Source organism: Acomys minous, assembly GCF_964271855.1.
Source record: "Acomys minous genome assembly, chromosome: 19".
NCBI lineage: Eukaryota > Metazoa > Chordata > Mammalia > Rodentia > Muridae > Acomys > Acomys minous.
Genome location: NC_140499.1, coordinates 14,634,246 through 14,655,381, shown reverse-complemented (window position 1 = coordinate 14,655,381; position 21,136 = coordinate 14,634,246).

Genomic DNA, 21,136 nt, shown 5'->3' with positions numbered 1-21,136 from the left:
GTCCAGAAGTCCCAAGTGAGGGCATCACAGATTCGGCATCCAGCAAGGGCCCACTTCCGGGTCCACAGATGGCTGCTGTCCCTCACCTCACAAGGCAGAAGAGCAAAGGCAGCTGTCTGAGAAGCTGTTCTGCACAAGCAAGTCCCCTCACAAAAGCCCCAAGAGGAAGACCAGTCCAGTCCGTTATACAGTATCACCTAGAAACCAGACGCCAGTCAACGCTCAGCTTGACTGAATAGGAGACACAGACAGCTAGTCAGCAGCATAACCCTTCTGAAATTAACAAGACGAAGACACTCACAGACTATAGAGATAGAAAGTGTTTAAAAATTAAATGGGGGCTGGAGAAATGGTTCAGTGGATAAAAGCAGCGGCTGCTCTTCTAGAAGTCTTGAATTCAATTCCCAGCAACCACATGGTGGCTCACAGCTGTCTAGAATGGAATCTCATGCCCTCTTCTGGCCAGCATGGGGACATGTAGACGGAGCACACATACATACAATAGATAACATCTTTAATAATAATAATAAAACAAAATGGAAGTGGCCAGTGAATGAATTTTCTAAACTGGAGAGTGCTTATTGTCAGTGCTGACTGTAGAAGGGCGAGATACAGCACAGCTGTGTCACCTTGCATGTAGCCGTTGAAGTCTTATAAGTCAACAAAGAAGCATTTTCCTAACGTTTCCCTCTGCAAATACAAAGTGTTCGCACACACATCGCTCATAGACAGAAGCAACTGTAACTGGGTACTCCCCCGGTTCGCCTCAGGGTGGGCTTCTCAATTTGTCTGGACTTCTAAGATGAAGATGAAAGCTAACTACAATAATCCTCTCCAGTAAGATGAGGGGAAGAGAAGTCCACTCCGCGGCCTGTACGGCTCTACAGAATGGACGTGTGAGTGTTTTTAATAATCCTGCTTTAACTGACAGCCAAAGTTGTCAGGAGCCTCCTGTGTCCTCCGAACCTTCAGGGGCAGCCAAGAGAGTTAGAAGCATCTGGGCTTTGTGCACTGTACACAGCCTGGGCTTCCCAAGCCAGGTACGTCAGTCTTGATTCTGGAAAGCAGAAATTATAACCCCAGTGCAGGAGCCACGCTCGCCAATATGACCTGACCCACCCAGGAAGCCCAAGGCTAAGAACACGCCGTAGAGTCAGGTCTGCCAGTAAATCCTCACTGTACCACATTTAAGTTGTATGAACTCAGACAAGGTCACCCAGCGTCTCCATGCTTCTGATTGTCATCTGAAATAAGGGAAGCAATACACACTGCATGGACCTCCGCGAATAACAAGAGAGAAAACTGAGTCGCTGTTGCCAAAGTGAATATTGGCCCTCCATTCAAAGAAAGTATTAGAAGGGCTGTAACAGCTACTGAGCCTGCTGAGCAGGGGTGGGGGGAGAAGGGGGGATGACGGCCTGCCCAGACCTAGCTCTGTAAAGCTGTTGTCCCCAAGATGGAAGGAAGGCCTTCAGAATGAAGAGAGTAGCCGACTGGTTGGCAGGTGAGCATCCTTTAAACCCGGGGGCCGGGGGGACCAAAAACAAAACTGAGAGGATGCATTGGCTCTGCAAAACCCATTCTGAATGACTGGCCTTAGGTCAGGAAGGTGAGGATGCTGTCGGGTGGGACGTCTAAGGCTGTATCTGCACGCATGGCCCCCAGGCTGTTCATTAGGAGAAAAGAGGTGGGGCCTTTGGGAGGTGGGTAAGTCTCTGACCTTGCCAAAGTGACTTAGAGAAGAATAGAGGCTGAGTGAGGTCAGTAGGGAGAGCACCTGCCACATAAAGTGGGCACCATGGAACAGGCGTGGGGTACCAGTGCCCAGGGTAGAGGCAGAAGTTCTAGAAGTTCATGGTCATTCTTGGCTACACAGCAAGTTAGAAGCCAGCCTGGGTTGCAGAAAACTGTGTCTCCAATAAGTAAATAAGTATGTAAATAAACAAACAAACAAAAGCTTACACCCTTTTCCTGCTGTGAAGACACAAGAGGAATGGTCCCTCTTGAGACATTACATCTTCCGACACCTTGACCTTGGTCTTCTGCAGAGCTCTGAGCAGTTCGCTTCCACTGCTTAACTAATCAGCCTGAGATGTTTTGTTACAGCAGCCTGTGTGAGACTTCAACACCCTTCGTTACTTCCTTGACAGCTTCTGGGCTGTGTTGCAAGGAGTGAGAAGCCAGCAGAGCACAGCACAAGATCTCTAGTTCTGAGCTGCTGGGCCCCAAATCAGCAGCATCATAAAAGAAGAAAAGGGAGGGCTTTAAGATCTATGCAGAGCAGGAAAGCATTTGCTCCTACGCTCCTTCCTGGGGACCCAGGAAGAAGGCACTAACAGAATCTCGTGGGCTCATGCCCCTGTTGATGGGAAACGTGGCTGTGTTACTGACTGACGCCTTAGGCTACAGGAGGAGAACACAGCTCCTAACTGGGTAGGTGCTTGGAGTGTCAGTGAGAGCTGGTGACGACAGAGGCAAAATAAGCCCCTGCAGCCAGGCATCCTCAGGCAGCACTTGCAGAACGCGTCTGTCTAGAGATTGTGGAGTTATTGAATTTCTGCGGCTGGGACTAGAATACTGTAAGCCAGTTGAAGTCAGGGTTAAATTTACAGTTTCCCTTCAGACTCATACCTTTGCTGTGGTCCACCTTTTGTCCTCACCCACTGTTACTTATTGCTGTTTGCACCTCCCTTATCTTATCTCGCAGCATCTTACCTTTCCTCTCTTATCGCAGCCTCGGTGGCATTATGCTAATATTTAGGCTTGAGGGTAACAAAAGGCTTTTGTTCTCTATAAGACTTCTAAATCCTTTCTGCCCCTGTATCCTGGTATAAAATACGTATTTTGGCTTTCTTTGCTTTATGAGTTCACCATTTAGATAGACATAAAAATAGAAAGCGAAGAAGATATTTTGCTGGGCATAAACAGATAATAAGTAAGGGCTCTCACTTCAAAACAAGTGGAGAATGTCCCTCCTGAGTGGGAGGGCCTGGGCCCCGAGGCCTTTGTTTAAGCAGGTGCCTGAGAGCAAGGAGTGGTCAGTCCAGTTCAAGAGAGCTCATAAGGTCTGGAGAGATGGCGCAGTGGTTAAAAGCACCACCTGCTCTTCCAAAGTTCCTGAGTTCAATTCCCAGCAACTGCATGGTGACTCACAACCATCTATAATGTGATCTGATACCCTGTTCTGCAGATAAAGCACTCATATACAATAAATAAATTAATTTTAAAAAAAAGATCTGGCCTCACTTGTCTCTGACTGTTGATCACCAGCAGCAAAAACTCAGCAGCACAAAGAAAAGCGTCCAAGAGAAACTGAGGCAGGTGTGCCCTGTGTCCGTAGTTTCATGGACATATGGTACTTACCTGCTATTCATCTAGTGAAGGTGTGGGACCCAGGCTCTGACTCTAGGAAGAAAACATTTCACTCAAGTGTCTGAGAAGTTGGAGCAGTCTAGGAAAAGGGGCCAGCAGCTCACAACAGTCAAGAGGTGCAATCAGGAAGACTCGTTCATCTGAGGCTGTGGTGTCTACCTGTCCAGAATGTGACAGGAGGGACAGGAAGGACTGCCATAACATCAAGGTGGAAAACTGACAGTGGAAATTGTCAGAGAGCTGACTGGCTCAGGTGAGCAGGGCTTGCGGTAGTTAGTTGTTGTCAGGTGGCAAACCAGGGGGCTTTCTGTCTCCCTGTGTTCAGGGGACAGAAGCAAATGCACTCAAGATGGCACAGTGTGGATCTGCACTAACCCCTTAGGAAGTCTAGGAAGTCCAAGTTTATCTTACAAGTTATAAGTTATTAGCTTAAAAGTTCAAGTTTTGGTCCTATGAGGACCAAAAAAAAAAAAAAAAAAAAAAAAAAAAAAATCCTTACACCACAGAAACTAAAGTTCAAAATAAGGTTTTCTGTTTTTGTTTTTCCTTGATCAGCTGGAGAAACAGGCACTTCATGTCCCGCCTGTCTGCCTCTGCCTAGATTCCCATCCTAGTGAGACCAGCCTCCCACCACCCCAGACATAATTTCTCTCATGTAAGACTCTGGAATTCTTCTGCTAACAACCCAACTTCATGCTTGTGTGTCTCCTTATTGGCTAAAAAAAATATTTCAGGGAAACCTGTTTAAATGCCTATCAATGTAAACCCCCTCCCTTTGTCAAGTTATTTATCTTACAAAATATTTTTTAGAAATTGTGTCCTTTAAATAGGTATGAAGTTGCCTCAGGAAACTGAAAATAGAGCTACCATTTGACCTTGTTATACCCTCTGGGGATATTTACACATCCATATACAGTGCTGTATTAGTCATAGTAGCCAAGACAGAGAATTAGTGTACAGGCAATTGCATTTATTTGCCTAGTAAAAGAGCATCCTGCCATTTGCAGGAAATGGATGAAACTGAAGATAAGTGAAATAGGTCACACTCAGAAAAATTACACATCTCATATATGGTGTTTTGAATAAGAATGGCACCTGTAGACTCACGGACAGTGACATTATTGGAGGTGTGGCCTTGCTGAAGTAGGTGTGGCCTTGTTGGAGGAAGTGTGTCATGGTGGCTGGGCTTTGACATTCTAGAAGCTCAAGCCCGGCCAATGTCACTCTTTCTTCTTATTGCCAGGGAATCCAAATGTAGAACTCTCATCTCCTTCTCCAGCACCATGTCTGCCTGCACGCCACCATGCTTCCCACCATGCTGACAATGGACTAAACCTCTGAAACCGTAAGCCAGTCCCAAGGAAATGTTGTCCTTTACAAGCGTTGCTGTGGACATGGTGTCTCTTCACAGCACCAGAAACCCTGAGACAGAAGGTGGCACCAGGAGCGGGACACTGCTGCAATAAGCCAGACCACATTTTTGTTTGGAGAAACGTGGACTTTGGAACTTTGGGTTAGGAAAGTAGTGAAATACTTTAAGAGGGGCTCCATGCACCATCCTAGTGGGAACATGGAAGAGAGTGGTGCTGAGGGCGATGTGAGCTGTGCGAGCCCAGCTCAAGGTGTCACAGAGGATGGATATTAGTACGGGACCTAGAGAAGTTTGTTGTTGTTGTTGTTGTTGGTTTGTTTTTTTTTTTGTAATATTTTGGTGATGAATATGGCTGCCTTTTGCCCTTATCCAAAAAAATCTTCCCAAGGCTACATTGAAAAGTCTTGGATTAATTACTTTTGCAGAGGAGACTTCAAAACAACATAGTGTTGACTTGCCATATGGTTATTAGTGGCCAGTCTTATACAGATCTATAAGGGGGGGGGAGGGCAAGATGAGCAAGGAAAGTACAGTCTGAGGAGAAAAGTAGCACCAAGAAGTATAAAAAGAAAATTAAAGAAAAGCCTGGTGCCCAGTGGGATAAAGGGAGTGGTGTCTTCAGAGTAGGACCCCACCCAGCTGAGCTCCCAATTTATGAAGAATGTAGGCTCAGTTTTCCTAACCAATATATTTTATTAACAGCTAAGTGACCGAGCCTATGTCACTTATAACCTGACTAACCAAAACAATAGGAAATGAGGATCACGTACTCTGGTGCCTCATATTTGACCATTTTCCCTGGAGGGGGAGACCTGGTGGCACTCAGAGGAAGGACAACAGGTTACCAAGAAGAGATTTGATACCCTATGAGCATATACAGGGGGAGGTAATCCTCCTCAGGAACAGTCATAGGGGAGGGGAATAAGGGGAAAATGGGAGGGAGGGAAGAATGGGAGGAGACAAGGGATGGGATAACCATTGAGATGTAACAAAAACAAATTAATAAAATAATATATATTTTGGAAAAAAAACTTAAGGCTATCAGTTCCGAGGAACGATTCTCCGGGCGTGAGCCACTGAATTTCTTCTGCTGGAACCTGGGGTAACACGAACCCAAAATCTCAGCAGCAGCTGGAGCCCTGAAGCCTTCCCTCGAGCGGTTCTCGCTAGGAGCGTCTTAAAGTGCAGCGATGAACACCCAAAACTATCCCAAGTCTCCAAAAAGCCCTGCCTCCAGGTCTGGGCTCATTTATATATCTCCTCCCAGAGTCTGCTCACAGGATCTTTTCAGCTGGCAACAATTAAGCTCCTGCACGAGGTGGTTGCTCTTCTAGTGAATTAACCTCACCTGTTCTCTCACAAGACCGTTCTGATCCCGCACTTGGGATCCTAAAAAACAGATTTATCTCTCCTTCAGAAGAGAAATTAAGGAAAAGTGAAAAGGAATTAAAGGAAAATTTAGGGCCAGAAAAAGATTGTACACACCTTAATCCCAGCACTCAAAAGGCAGAGATTGGAGGATCTCTGAGTTCAAGACCATCCTGGTCTATAGAGCAAGTTCCAGAACAGCCATGCTGGTGAAGGAAATGACTGAAAACAGAAAGCTAGTGAAAACTATTTGAACGAAGGAGCCATGTTCCAGCCCCAGGAAGCATCAGAACTTGGCAGCTTCAGCCATGTGGTTCTGGCTTTAGGGTCAAGGATATAAGAAAGGGGTTATAGACCCTCCCTTCACAACTAAGGAAAGCCTCTGGGGCCAGGCATGTGGCAGGGGTGTTCCTGAGTGGAGGCCCAGAGAGGCCATCCTGTGAAACTGTGAAGGTGAAGCCGGAACTGCCTTTGGAGACATCAAGATGTTGGAGATGCCAGAGTTGTAGCATACCTGCTGAGGAGAGCTGCTAACAGGAAATGGAACCAGCCCAAGAGAAAGAAGTACGTTTCAGTTACCAAAGCACAAAGAGATGGATATCTGAAGAGCGCTTTGACGTCAGACATGGAGATGCAGAGTTTGGAGCCACCCAGCTGCTTTATCAGTCATGTTTTAGCCCAGTATGTCTTCCCTGTTCCCTTGCCTCCCTTTTGGAATGCTAATGTGTATTCTGTGCCGTTATATATTGGAAGTATGTGATCTGCTGTTCACCTTCATTTTACAGGGGATTACAGTTAAAAGATTATGTGAGTATCCGAAGAGACTTTGGACTTTGGATTTTTAAACAAGGTTGAAACTGTCATAGACTACGGGGACTTTTGAAGTTAGTCTAAATGTATTTTGCATTATGATATGGCAACAGGCCTCTGAGAGGCAGGGAGTGGAATGTGGTGGTTTGAGTGAAAATGGCCCCTGTACTGGTCGGTTTTGTCTGTTAACTTGACACAAGCTGCAGTCATCGGAAAGGAATGAACCTCAGTTAAGGAAATGCCTCTGTGAGATACAACAGCAAGGCATGTTCTCAATGAGTGATTAATGGGGAGGGATCAGCCAATGGTAGGTGATGCCATTACTGGGCTGGTAGTCCTGGACTCCATAAGAAAGCAGGCTAAGCAGGACAGCCATGGGAAGCAAGCCAGTAGGCAGCACCTCTCTGTGCCTCCACATCAGCTCCTCCTCCAAGCTTTTGCCTTATTTGAGTTCCTGTCCTGACTTCCTCCCCAACTTGCTTTTTGGTCATGGTGTTTTATAACAATAATTGAAGCCCTAACTAAGACGGACCACCATAGATAGGCTCATTATTGGAGGTGTGTCATTGGAGAGTGGCCTTGTTGGAGGAAGTGTGCCACTGGGGGCAGCAAGCTTTGAGGTTTCATGTGCTCAGGCCAGGCCTAGGGTCAATTCCTTTTCCTGCTGACTGAGGACCACAATGTAGAACTCTCCCAGCTGCTTTCCAGCACTACGCCTGCCTGTGTGCTGCCATGCTTCCCTCTAATACGTCAGTGCACTAACCCTCTGCGCTGTAAGCCAGCCCCACTAAATGCTCTCCTTTATAAGAGTTGCTGTGGTCGTGGTGTCTCTTCACAGCAATAAAAACAATAAGACGTCATGGTTTTTGTAATATGTAGGAGATTTAACAGAGAGAGAGGAAAGAGAAACAGAGAGACAGACAGAAAGACAGACAGACAGAGAGACACAGAAAGAGACAGAGATAGAGATAGTGTGAAAGTAGAAGAGGAACAAGTAGAAGGTGGGGAAGGCCCTATAAGGGGATGGGGAGGAGAACATTGAGGAGTCAAAAGACAAAGTCTTCCATACTTTCAGACATAGAATCTACGTGAAAGCAGAGACGAGGTATTTATGTAAAGGAAAGAAGTCAAGGAGAAGGGGGAGGTGCTACAGAAGGGGGAGGTGCTACAGAAGGGGGAGGTGCTACAGAAGGGGAGGTGCTTCAGAAGGGGAGGTGCTACAGAAGGGGAGGTGCTACAGAAGGGGGAGGTGCTACAGAAGGGGCGGTGCTACAGAAGGGGGAGGTGCTACAGAAGGGGGAGGTGCTTCAGAAGGGGAGGTGCTACAGAAGGGGGAGGTGCTACAGAAGGGGGAGGTGCTACAGAAGGGGGAGGTGCTACAGAAGGGGGAGGTGCTACAGAAGGAAAAGCGGTGAATGTGAGCAGTGTTCAGTGACCATGTGTATGCACATACCATCCTGAAACCTAGTGTTTAAGTGTTTTGTTTCATTTTTATTTTGTCAATACAGGTTAGAGAAATAATTCCTTGTTTATTTCTCCAGCGTGGATATTGCTTTTACTGTCTTTGGAATCACATAGCTCACCTGACTACTTGCTTGCTCTCCAGCCCATATCTCACAGCTGAAAGCGAACTCAGCTCGTTATCGCTGATGGCAGGCAATTCGGACTTGAAGTAAGCTTGTCTTTATCAACTACTGTTTTAACAACTGATTAATTAGTGCTGAGGAGATCCACCTGAGACTTTTATCTGAAGAGCAGTTCAACCATTAGCTGCTCAGATAACAAGGTAAGATAATAAGGTCACAATCCATCTCTCCCTAACGCAAACAGGAGCACGCCCCCGTAGTCCAACACAGGGGCTACGGAGGAAAAGCTGTCCAGATTCTCAAGATGCCTTGGTCTTCAGAGGAGAAACCTTCGCTCTTTCTGAGGAGTGATTTTTATTAATTTGAGAGTCCTTCAGCACAGATGATATTTGCAAACTCAGATGATATCGGATAACTGTTGGCTGATCAGGAGGAAGCCAGTGCCAGGAGCGTTCTGCAATGACAGAGTTGGGCTGATCTTGTCAGCTGAGAGTCCGTACATGGGCCTGCAGCCAGTCATCCTATTAGCTGCGTGCTCTGGAACAAGCCACCTACCTCCGTGCACTCGGTTGCTTGCAGTCCTGTAAAACGGAGCCAATAGCAGTGCCCGCTTGGTCCCGGTGTTAATGAGCCATGGATTTTAATGTTCTTAGGGCGTGCTCTACAAATGTTGACATCACCACGTCACTACTAAAGGAAACTTGGCTCTTCAAACCCAAATAGAGCTAACCAGAAATTATTCAAATGTAAGCAGATAGGATCCGGGGATGTGGCTGGACGTGGGTTTGTTACAGCTGTCACCTTCGCTGTAGTGTGTATGACTCCTGTGAGTGACACTGCGGTCACTGTGAGGCATGGATGTCACATGTCCAACTCCACAGTGCTGTGAGGAAGGTGGTACCATTTGTGTTTCCTTTAGACCTCTGATAGGCTCAAGCTGGTCAGAGATCACCGGGATTGAGGTGTTGGACTGGACTCTGCGCAGCCTGCGCACAGCTGCCTGTCCCCATCGCTCCCTGTCTTTCCAGTGTGAGTAGCTTCTCACATTTGGGAATGTGCGAGGGTGAAATGACTTAGAGCCAGGAACCTGAGGCTGAACCCTAGACTTTCGCCATCTCTGTCCCTTACACTTGCTGCTGCTTCTTGTGTGAGTTTGGAGAGAGGAGAATGAAGAAGTTGGGACGCAGGAAAGTGAGGTTGAGTCATTTGTCCCTTCTGCCACTTGTTCCCTGTGGAGAAGAAGGAGCCAAGTGGAAGGCCTCATCATAACCCATGCCTCATCCCCCTGAGCTATACGCAACAGGAGAGTGTGTGGCAGGCTGGCCTGGTTTCTTAATCCCCTTTATATATGGTACTGAGACGAGGCATGTTTCTTTTTGTAAATGACTCATCCTCTGGCTTTAAAACATTAGAATACAAAAGGCAGGTTAAACTCCCTCGCTCACCTGACAGAGCTGAAGGGGGTCTCTTAAGACCATGTGGGCAAATTACACACAAAAAAGCAGGAAATGGACCTCAGTTACATTGGCCTCCTGCTCCAAACACAAGCCTAGCTAGACCAGAGTAGGGGGCCCACCCAGGGGAAGGTCTAATATAAAATGGGAGACCTTACACAGGAAAGACCTAGCACATCCTAGGAGGCCAATGCATGGACAAGTCAAGCACATAGGAAGAGTCCCATGCATGAGCAAAGCCTTTACCAAAACTTGCTTGCAAAAGAAAATTTAAAGAAAACTTTCCTAAATCTGAAAGACAAATGGTTTTCCACACTGTCAACAGTGAAAGCACTGGAGAGCGCTTCGAGGAAACTGAAGCCCTTAGAGCAGGGAACGAGTCACTCAGGTGTTTAAAACTAGCTTTCCGGTGTTTAGAAAGCAGTGTTGTGCCACTTAAAGATGGCTTCCCTGTTATCTGGCTCCCAACAGCAATGCTTCTGTTAGTGAGGACTTGCTCAGTGCGGAACATGCAGGATGTTTTTGAGGTAAGCTGGAGAAGCTCTGGTCTGTCAAAGCTGCCCTCTCTGCCTCAGAAATTAAATTCATTTTCCTGCTAAATTTCCCAAAAGTTACATCTCTTCTTCACCTGGTGGTAGGTGCCCGAGAGGAAGTAGCCAGCCCCTCAGGGTACGCCCTCAACTGTGACAGAATGTCACATCCATCACGGAGGGAAGTTGTCAGGTGCTTGGAGTCACAGGCTTGAGGAACTTGTTGAACTCCAGAATTATTTAGGGAAAACTTGCCATGAACAAGGGCCTGGGGGGTTACACGGGATGCACCCACACATCCTCCCCCTGGAAGAATATCCAGTTACAGAATAAACAGCAAGGGGTAGAAAATGCTAACTGCCAACGATGGGAGTGGCAGGAACACAGTGCTGATCTGCCCAGATACTGTGTCAATGAGGTTAACATCTTTTTCTATTGGCATATATTAACTATACATGACAACGGGGCTTGCTATAACATTTTCAGATACATATACTGTTCTTTGATCACATTTACCCCTTTCTTGTCCCCTTCCCACTCCTGCTGATTTATTTCCCAATTCTTGCCAACTGATCTCTCTATTATGTCTCTCTCTTTGTCTCTGTCTCTGTCTCTCACTCTCTGTGTGTGTGTGTGCATGTGTGTGCATGTGTGTGCATACGTGTGTGCTCGCGCAAGTGTGTGCACCCCCAATGAATCTAATTAGAATTGCTTTCAGGAGCACAGACGAGGAACAACTTACAGGAACACAGATGATTTGCCAGGGCTAGACCACTCACCACCAACAACCATTAGCTTCCAGCGAATCCCCAGCAAGGAACATGGATGGCTTCATGAGCTGCTCCCCCAAGAGGTACCTACCTAAAAAGCCACAGGAGGAGTGGGGTCTGGGTGAGACCCTCATGCTCCGTGACGGGATACTGACAAGCCCAGGCTTGTGCAGGTGATTGCAGCTGCTGGGAGTCCAAGAACACAAGACTGTGTAGTGTGCAGACGTCAGTGCTCCATAACACTCTACCCTCTTCTGCAGCTCTTTCGTTCTCTCTTCCCATTTTTCCACTTGCTCCCTGAGTATTGTCCCACCTAAGCCTGAGCACGCATCCATCCCCTGCTCTCAATACTTTGAGTAGTTGCAGGCCTCTGTGGTAGCTGCCACCTACTTGGAGAGTATTAACTCTTCCTATGGCTTTTCTTCAGAATGAAAATTGAGAAATTACATACAAGATGTTTTCTGAGGAGCAGAACAAATAATCATCTGTCGGTGAACGGTGTGCATTTGCACGAGATGCTCACCGTACTTAATACGTACCCCAAAGGGGGAAGGAAGCTTGTAGAATAGTTCTCTGAAGGGTTATTATGCAGCTATTAAAACCATAAAGGGCAATATTCAGCAAGAGAGAAAATCAGGATACACTGTTAATGCTAAAAGTCATACATGAATATGGGGTCCATCAACTTTTCATCATGGTTAGCAGAGGGCTGTGAGGCCTCATCCCTCCTTGATGGACTATTGGCAGTTAACAGTGCCTGAGGTGAGGGGTGTCCTTCTTCTCAGTGATGCAGAAATTGAATAGGCTGCCTGTGCTCTAGTAAATATAACTGCACATCCATACTTATAAAAGCAACCCTAAGTAAACGCAGTGAGTCTCTCTCTCTTTCTCTCTCTCTCTCTCTCTCTCTCTCTCTCTCTCTCTCTCTCTCTCTCTCTCTCTCTCACACACACACACACAGACACACAGACACACACACACACACACACACACACACACACACACACACACACGACGTAGCATGAGGGCTTGTTGGAAAGGGTTCCAGGGAAATGGATGAGAGGAGAAAAGGGGGATAAAAATGTCTGAAATTAATGGCATGCCTGTATGAAAGTGCCAAAGAGTTAAAACCAAGGTCAAGTTAAAACCATAAGAAATCAGAGTTAGTTATGTGTGTGCTGGCATAAAATAAAGCATTAGGCAGCATTCTACCAAAAGACACATTTAATAATGCTTATCACTGAATTGTAGAAGTTGGACTGAATATTTTTCCCACTGAAATTCTATTTTTCAAGTCTTCTAAACTAACATGTATGACTTTTGTGCTACTATGAAAAAAATTTTTTAATTAATTAAAATCACTAAATTTGTTCTCCTCTGAATGAATCCAGCAGCTAATTTCATTTGTTCCTGAGAGGACTTCTTCTGTCTCTGTTACCCAGAGTATTGTCGCCGGCAAACAATGGAAGCCAGACTGGAAGAGAGGCTCTGTCGGCACTGCCTAGACAGAACTGGAGTCTTCACCAGTAGATTCTAGCTTGGTTTCTCATGCCAATTGTCCCTCTTAGTTCTGTTTAACTATCTGAATGCTCAGGTCACAGTTTCCCATGGTGTTTTTCTAGGGAGTATAGGGTATAGCTAAAGATGGCCATAAGTTTAATGAGCTTTCTAAGTCCAGGCGAGCCCCAGGACAATGGCCTCCTTTTAGTAATGTTAAATCCACGTGGCTGGAGACTTAGAAGGTATGGTGGTGACAGCATGCTTTGTTACCATGTCCCCTCTCTCTGGTCAACCCAACATCGGCCAAAGGTCCAAGCATGTGCCTGACCTGAACCAGGACAAGGCATGGTCCCTTGAGGGTTTTGTCCTTTTCAGCCAACCTTGTATCTGTCAGGCAGGGTCACCTTCTCGGACTACGGTCAGTCACGGAAGCTGCGTATCTTGGTCTGCTGCTACTGTCTTTAAGTTGTAGTAAATTTTGAGCAGCAGACGCTGCCTCTCATGCCTCACTGGACAATGCAGACTCTGGCTGCCTTGTGGTTTAGTCTTCAGATGCAGGTTTCTGAGGAGTCACAGAGGAAAGAGAATAGGATGTGTATTTAAATCTCAGCCACGCCACCCAACTGTGAGGTCCTGGGCAAGTTGCTGTATCTCCCTAGGTCTGTTTTCTCATCTAAAGAACAGATACAGAGGCACACATTGTCTCTAGAGCTGGTGTCAGAAACTAAAATACCCAAACTACCAACACACCCTGGACAGTAGTGAGTGCCTGCTCACCGACGCTATCTAATGGGAGCCCCTGGCCAACTTGCCGCAGCCTAGAAGAGTCTCCCCTCCCGGGAGTTGCTGTTTTCAGAACATTGCAGAGGGGCCTTGGGAGTCATATAACTTTCTGGACTAACTGAGTCTCTTAAGTTTAATGAGCTTTCTAAATCTTAAGGACCTCCCTCGTGCTTCCAGGATAGACCACGCCCCTTCAGAGGACCTGGCCGTACAGCTCAACCCCAGAGACAAAGAGAGATGGCATCCATGAGGTGCACCTGAAATGACAAGATAGTTCACAAAAGCCTAACTTTAAGGCCAGCTAAAGTTCAAGGTTCAAGGATGAAGGTGGGTGTTGCATATTTCAAGAGTTTCTTTGGTTGGTTACAACCTAATATGAAAAATATTAAATATAAAATGTAAAAATGACAACGTAGTGTAGCGGTAACTAGGAGTCTTCCATTGTTCCATTTTTCTCTCATTCATGCAGTACATGACTTTAAAATTTTGAAGGCCATTTTCTTTATCTTTCAGCCTATATTAATTTTTTTTCTTTATGCCAACAGTGTGTTTTGTGTTTGCAGTGTTGGCCTTTGACAGGAAGCTTCTCGTTTTCCTCACCAGCTGTGGGCAGTAGGGGCGACTCACCAGCCTCCAGGGTAGGCTGAAAGGCCCATTCTGCCTGTTACCAAGTGAGGGCTCCTTTCTCTGGCCAAGTGCAGATTACTTTAATGTGGCCCTGAAAGCAGACGAATAAACAGATCGCTTGTCAAATTCTCTTTGTCTCTCCCATTGTGACCTAGTAACATTGTTACTGCTTTGCAGAAACATGGCCCCAAAGGAGTAGCAACCTCCAGCAACAATTCCCACCCCTGTTATTCGGACAGCTTTCAGGCACAGGGTGGCACCCCACCTCAAGGCCATCCCCGACAAAGACAGTGAGCCTGGACGCCGAGCAGTTACTCACAACTTCGAATCATTTTAGAATAGTCCTTGCGAGAATGGATGTGCAGAGGAGACTTTTTGAAATAACCATCTCACATTGTATTTGGATAGATGTTGAGAAGATGGACTTTTAAGGATCTGTGACTTTTTTTTTTTTAATCTCAGAGGCTGTGAATATGGGGCGTGCATTTTTGTCATGTTGCCGCCGCGACTTACAGAGGTCAGTACACACCGTTTCCCTTCAGCGTCATCCTGTTCCCTCTCCAGACCCACAGCCATGGGGCTCTTAGCAAGGCCAGCACATCTCCCAAGAGCATGGGCAGGTAGGTGAGGAGTCCCTCCCTAGGACCCCAGAAAGCAGAATCTACCTTTACTGTCAACCCGGTGACCACACATCTGCTTTGCCGAACGCAACCCAACCACACTCTTCAGCCTTCTCCCACCCACCCACCCCTTCCCCAAGTACTGCTCAGGAACAAACAGGAAGTCTGATCTCTAGGTCTGAACTTGGAACCAGGCAGTTCACAGATTCCTTTCCATTACTAGAAATCACACTTCTTTATGATTGTTTTAGCCCACATCTTCACATTATAAACAAACAAACAAACAAATTCCAAACACTTTCATGTTAAACAATGCTTCAGTGCTTTCTGGCTTGGGGGAGGCAGATTTTCTCCCAGTGGCTTTAGGTGGAAAATTATCATTCTTCTGAATATGATGAGGTTTTGTGTCTCATTGCTTGAAAGCCTGTTGGAATTTTAATATGATATTAGGATGGAGGGAGTGCTCAAAGCCAACGCTCTTCTCTGCCTGGAACCTGGATTATTTTTTCCCCTGTGGCTCTGTCCCTTCTTTTTCAACCCCTAGGTCTCTCTCTCTCTCTCTCTCTCTCTCTCTCTCTCTCTCTCTCTCTCTCTCTCTCTCTCTCTCTCTCTCTCTCTTTCTCTCTCCCTTGGATACCAGGGCTGTGGCTGCAGTACGTACTGGGTTTATCTGGATATTGCAAGCACTCTCCCCCATAAAGTGCTGTGTCCCCAGAAGCTTCATCTTCTGGACAAGCCAGAACCCTGGACATAATCTGACCTCGTGATGGATTAGGCACTGGGGGAGGGGCGGTTCAGCCCCGCTGCTCCCCTGTAGGCTCTGCTCCCTGCTGAGGGAGTGAGTCCTTTGTGGCTCACACCAATCTGATAGGATCCAGGGCCAGAATCTCTCGGGAGGCCAAGGATAGAGGCTGGCAGCTTTCCGTCTTCAAACTGCCATTCCTGGCATCCCCCAGATCTTAGGTTTAGACCCTACAAAGGAGATGCCAGACCGTTCCCTGCAGAGTGACACTCTCCCCTGCCTCCAGGAGCCTCCAGGTAGCAATTTGCCACATCCTCTGTGTTTGACAGAGGGCTAGGAATTAGAGGAGGCATCTGGCTCTCCTGTCACTTGTCTCCTCACAGTATAATTATCCGAGTTCCTGGGTGCCACCGTGGTACACGAAGAAGTCTGAAGGAGGAGAAATACAATATGCCTGCGTTGTGATTCACCATCAGTCCTTGATGGAATATTTCTTACCCTGGAGGTAAGAGACAAGGAGAGGCAAGCCTGAAAATCAAGTCTTTGTCTCACTGGTGTGAACTGTGTGTCTTTGGCCAGAGCACTCAACATCCCTGGGTCTTGTTGCTTTGTTCTATAAAACAATAGGATAGAATGGATTAGTGATGAGATTTCTCACAATGCTGAGTTTTCGATAATTCTGTACCTAACTGAGCAAGTATGCCTTCAAAGGCGCACATCTTCATTTGCCTTCTGATAATTCTGTACCTAACTGAGCAAGCATGCCTTCAAAGGCGTGCATCTTCATCTGCCACCTTCAGAAGGCAGAAGAAGGCGCATCTCTGGGTTTGAGGCCACCCTAGTCTGTATAGTGAGTTCTAGGCCAGTTGCAGCCCTGTCTCACATCATCATCATCATCATCATCATCATCATCATCATCAACAACAACAAAAATCTGTAATTATAATTGAGAGCCAAAATCATGATGTAAATACTCTCTAGTAACCAAATAAAAGAGGTTAAAATCAGTGTGGTGGTGCTCCCCTGGGGCCCCTTAAGACAGTTCCTAGCTCTACAAGCACATCAGGAGCAGAGTCAGCAAGCTTCCAAGGATCCCGGCAAAGCATTCCAGGGGAACAGAGTTTCTTAGTTTGCTTTCTACCTCTGCCATAATGACCTTGACCAAAAGCAACTTGAGGGGGAAAGGTTTATTTTACCTCACAGTTTAGAGTCTATCATGAAGGAAGGGCAGGGCAGGAAGTCAGCACAGGGCCTAGAGGCCTGAACTAAAGCAGCAGCCATGAAAGAATGGTCGCTAGCTGGTTCCTCACACTTACAGTCAGCTGTAATTTGTACACTTGCCAGGACCACCTGCGGGGCACGGGGGTTGGAGGGGGGGAGTTACACACCTACAGTGAACTGGACCCTCCCAAATCAATCATTTAAACAAGAAAATGCCTACACAAACCTGCCCACAGCCCAAGCCGATAAAAGCAGTTCCTCAACTGAAAGTCCCAGATGACTCTGGCTTTTGTCAAGTTGGAAAACAAAAGCAAAAATAAAAACAAAAAACTAACCAGCAAATACGATATTTAAAGGTTGTTTTGCTTTTTAAATAAGTTGAAAGTTCCTCTCGGGAACTCATGTTCAGTGTTTCTAATTAAATTGTGGGATTTTTTTTTTTACTAACCTCACATATAATTATTCTGTCCAGGAACCCCTAAAGGAAAAAAGAACAAGTCTCACAGCCATGCCCAAAGCTCACCTCACTGTGCGGTATGTCATTTCTTCATCTCCATGGGAAGTTGCATCTGAAGGAGGCCGGGCATGATGTGTCTGGGACAAACAAAGGAGAACCAGGCCAAACCCACCGGAAGTGTGCCCAAGTCAGACCCAGGTTCGGGACGACACATCTTTCTACATTTGCGTGCCTGCAGTGTCAAACTTCTTTTGTGAGATCTCTCGTCTGTCACGTTTGTGAGCACCGCCTCCCAGCACCATTTTTAGTTCCAAGTAGGGACTCGGCCCATTCTGTGAGTGATGACAGAACCACTTAAGAGGAAAGAGGAAAAGCTGAGCTCTCAGAATGTAGAGAGAAGTGGGACCACAAATGGCTTCATTTGTAGAAGGCACAAATGTTTATAGCATTCTGACTTAGTCTTGCATCTCAGGAGACAAAAACTACACAACACAGTGGGAAGGCAAACTCCCCAGGTCTTGGGATTTGTGACTTGTGGTGCTGTGACTAAGAATGGCCCCCATAGGCCCATAGAGCTGAAGGGTTTGGTCATTGGGGAGTGGTGGCACGTGACAGCGATTAAGACATGGTATGTCCTGGTTGGAGGAAGTGTGTCGCTAAGGGGTGGGCCTTGGGGCTTCAGAATTTCAAGCCGGGCCTAGGGCCTCTCTGTCTCCCTGTCTCTCTCTCTCTGTGTCTCTGTCTCTCTCTCTCTGTCCCTCTGTCCCTCTGTCTGTGTCTCTGTGTCTCTGTCTCTGTCTCTCTGTCTCTCTATATCCCTGTCTCTCTCTCTGTCCCTCTGTCTGTGTCTCTGTCTCTGTCTCTCTCTGTCTCTGTCTCTCTTTCTCTCTCTGTCTCTCTGTCTCTGTCTCTGTCTCTGTCTGTCTCTGTCTCTCTCTCTCTCTCTCTCTCTCTCTCTCTCTCTCTCTCTCTCTCTGTCTCTCTCTCTCTCCAGCTGCCTGCAGATCCAGATGCAGAACTCTCAGCTCCCTCTCTGGCACCATGTCTGCATGGGTGCTGCCATGCTCCCTGCCGTGCTGATAACAGACTACACCTCTGAACTGAAAGCCAGCCCCAATTAAATGTTTTTCTTTGTAAGAGTTGCCCTAATTGTGATGCCTCTTCACAGCAATAGAACACTGACTGAGGCAGGCCTTTCTCGCTGTGTCAGTCAGACAAAGTCTAAGTTGAGGGAATTTTGAAAAGAAGCTCTCTCTCTCTGTGTGCATGGTCATATATGTGCAGGGCCACCACTGCCATTCCTCAGACTGCTGTCCACCTTGAGAGTTTCTCACTGGCCTGGAACTCATCAATAAGCCCGAGGGATCTTCCTGTCTCTGCCTCCCTTGCACCAGAGTTTCAAGTGTTCCACCTTGCTGCCTCTCTTTCAGTTGGTTCTGAGGGTTGAACTTGGGCCTTCATGTTTGTGCACCAAACACTTTAGCTACTAGGCCATCTCCTCAGACCTCAGAAAGGAATAATAATAATAATAATAATAATAATAATAATAATAATAATAATAATAATAATAATAATTTTTTATTATTAATTAATAAATTATTTATATAATAATTAATTATTATTATTTTTATTATTATTTTTATTTTTATTATTTTTATTATTATTTTATTATTATTATTATTATTATATAAAAATCATAGCACATAAGGATATGTAATCCAAATTTCTTTCTTTTTCTTTTTTTTTTTTTTGGTTTTTCAAGACAGGGTTTCTCTGTGTAGCTTTGACTATCCTGGACTTGCTTTGTAGTCCTGGCTGGCTTCGAACTCACATCGATCCACCTGCCTCTGTCTCCTGAGTGCTGGGATTAAAGGCATGCACCACCACGCCCAGCTTGTAATCCAAATTTCAAAATGATCTCCTAGAAATTCTATGAAGACAGATCCACAAAATCCCTAGGAAGCTGACGGTGACTAAAATGTCTGTGTGCTTCTTAAGAGATCTCGTGTAAAATACAGCTTGAATACACTGAAATGTGTGACATCTCCCTCTGAAAATTAGTGCTCTCTTTCCTCTTTAAATTTAAGATTGACAGGTGAGTGACACATGTCACATGGGCACAGGATCAGCGTGCTCCAGACAGCTCTGAGCCTGAGCAGCAGAAAGGTCAGTGCGGCTGTCACACTGTAAGAGCTCATAAGTGTAATCCTCCAGCCTGAAGAGCCATCTCCTGTGATCCAGTGACCCTGCAAACCTCCCACAGTCACCTTCCACTTCCTAGCTCGAGGCTATTGCAGAATCCATACAAGCTGTGAAATGATTCCTTCCTGTAAAACCCTGGAACAAAGAGACACGCACCCTGCCTTGTGGTACACCTCGCTGAGCTATCTAGAATTGTAGCTTAGCTCCACAGCCCTGGGCCTTTGGCAAGCAATATTATTTCTTTCAAAAGAAGATAATAGCAAGCAAAGCTTACCATTCTTAATACTTTCCCTTTCACTCTCTCTTTCTCTCTATGAATGTTTCAAGGTTTTTGGAGGAAGGAAAAAAATTCAGGTTTGCAGGTCAGCAGACATTTGGGACAAAACTTCCTCAACAGAGCCTTTGCTGTCTGATTTAGGCCATTTGAAAGCAGAGGCTGCACGAACAAGTAACATCTTGCAGATGTTGCTGGGTTCAGCTTTGTCATTTGATTTCTCAGAAAAATACCAAATCATTTTGGATTTTAACTCTCTCTCTCACAGTACCTTAATCAAGTAAAATATCTCAAAAAGAGTTAAACTCCATATTTAGTGAAAGGAGATACAATTCTGAGAGCGGAGTTTAAATGACTGAGTGGAGTCTGGACTTCACTGTGGAATCATGTGGGTTAGGAACATGGCCCCCACCCCTGAAAGAGCACTGGCTAGGGAAAACCGAGTCTGATTCAACTTCTTGGAATGCATCAAACTGGCCGAGACTTGTAAAGGGGGAATGAGTCACAGCCCCAGTAGTTCTGAGGATCCTTGCAGTTCAACTTCCTGTCTTAGGAGAGCCCCCCCCCCATGCTAAAGCTGCCTTGGAGAGGAAATGGTAGGGGGCAAACTCCTTGGAAGCTGAGAAGAGGCCAGGACATGGGAGAGTGAGCATAGTGGAAAAGGTAAGAAGGGTAAAAATGGAGTGAAGAGGAGAGGGAGAAACAAAGCTGAGATGCTGCTTTTGGGGTGGATGGATAACCCTAAGGCAGATCATGTGACAGAAAAGGGTAAGAGACAGCAAGCCAGGTTTGGTGGCACAAGCTTTTAGTCTCAGCACATGGCAGGCAGAGGTAGGTGGGGGTCTACATAGACAGTTACAGGCCAGCAAGGATACTTAGATAAATCTTATCTTAAGAATGGTGTGGCTGGAGGGAGGAACGAGAGGGAAGGAGGGGGAGGGAGAGAGAGAGGGAGAGAGAGAGAGAGAGAGGGAGAGAAAAAGAGAGAGAGAGAGAGAGAGAGAGAGAGAGAGAGAGAGAGAGAGAGAGAGAGAGAGAGAGAACAACAACTTGAGGAGACAGGATCAGGACCAATGAAAAGCAGTTCTTCCTCCACCACACCAAGTACTTTTCTCCTTCCGCCTCATAGGGAGGAAGACCTGATGAAGATGAGCGCTGCTCTGTGTGCATTTGACACTGCCCTTTTAAAAATACAATTGCTACCTGGATAAAGAAGCATCTAAGTGAGCAGAATGGTATAGAGAGCAGGGGGGCGCTGAGCTGGGGATCCAGAGGGTGACAGCAGCAGCTGTGGGCTTGGAGGTGAGACTGTAGGTCACCAGGGCAGAGGTGGCCTTTTTGGGGATCCACACTGGACCTGTTTGTAATTATCTGTGACATGTGAGGTTTAATTTCTGTTCTTCTCTTTAAAGGAAGGCAAAGGTCTTCTATATCTAACTACGGTTTTA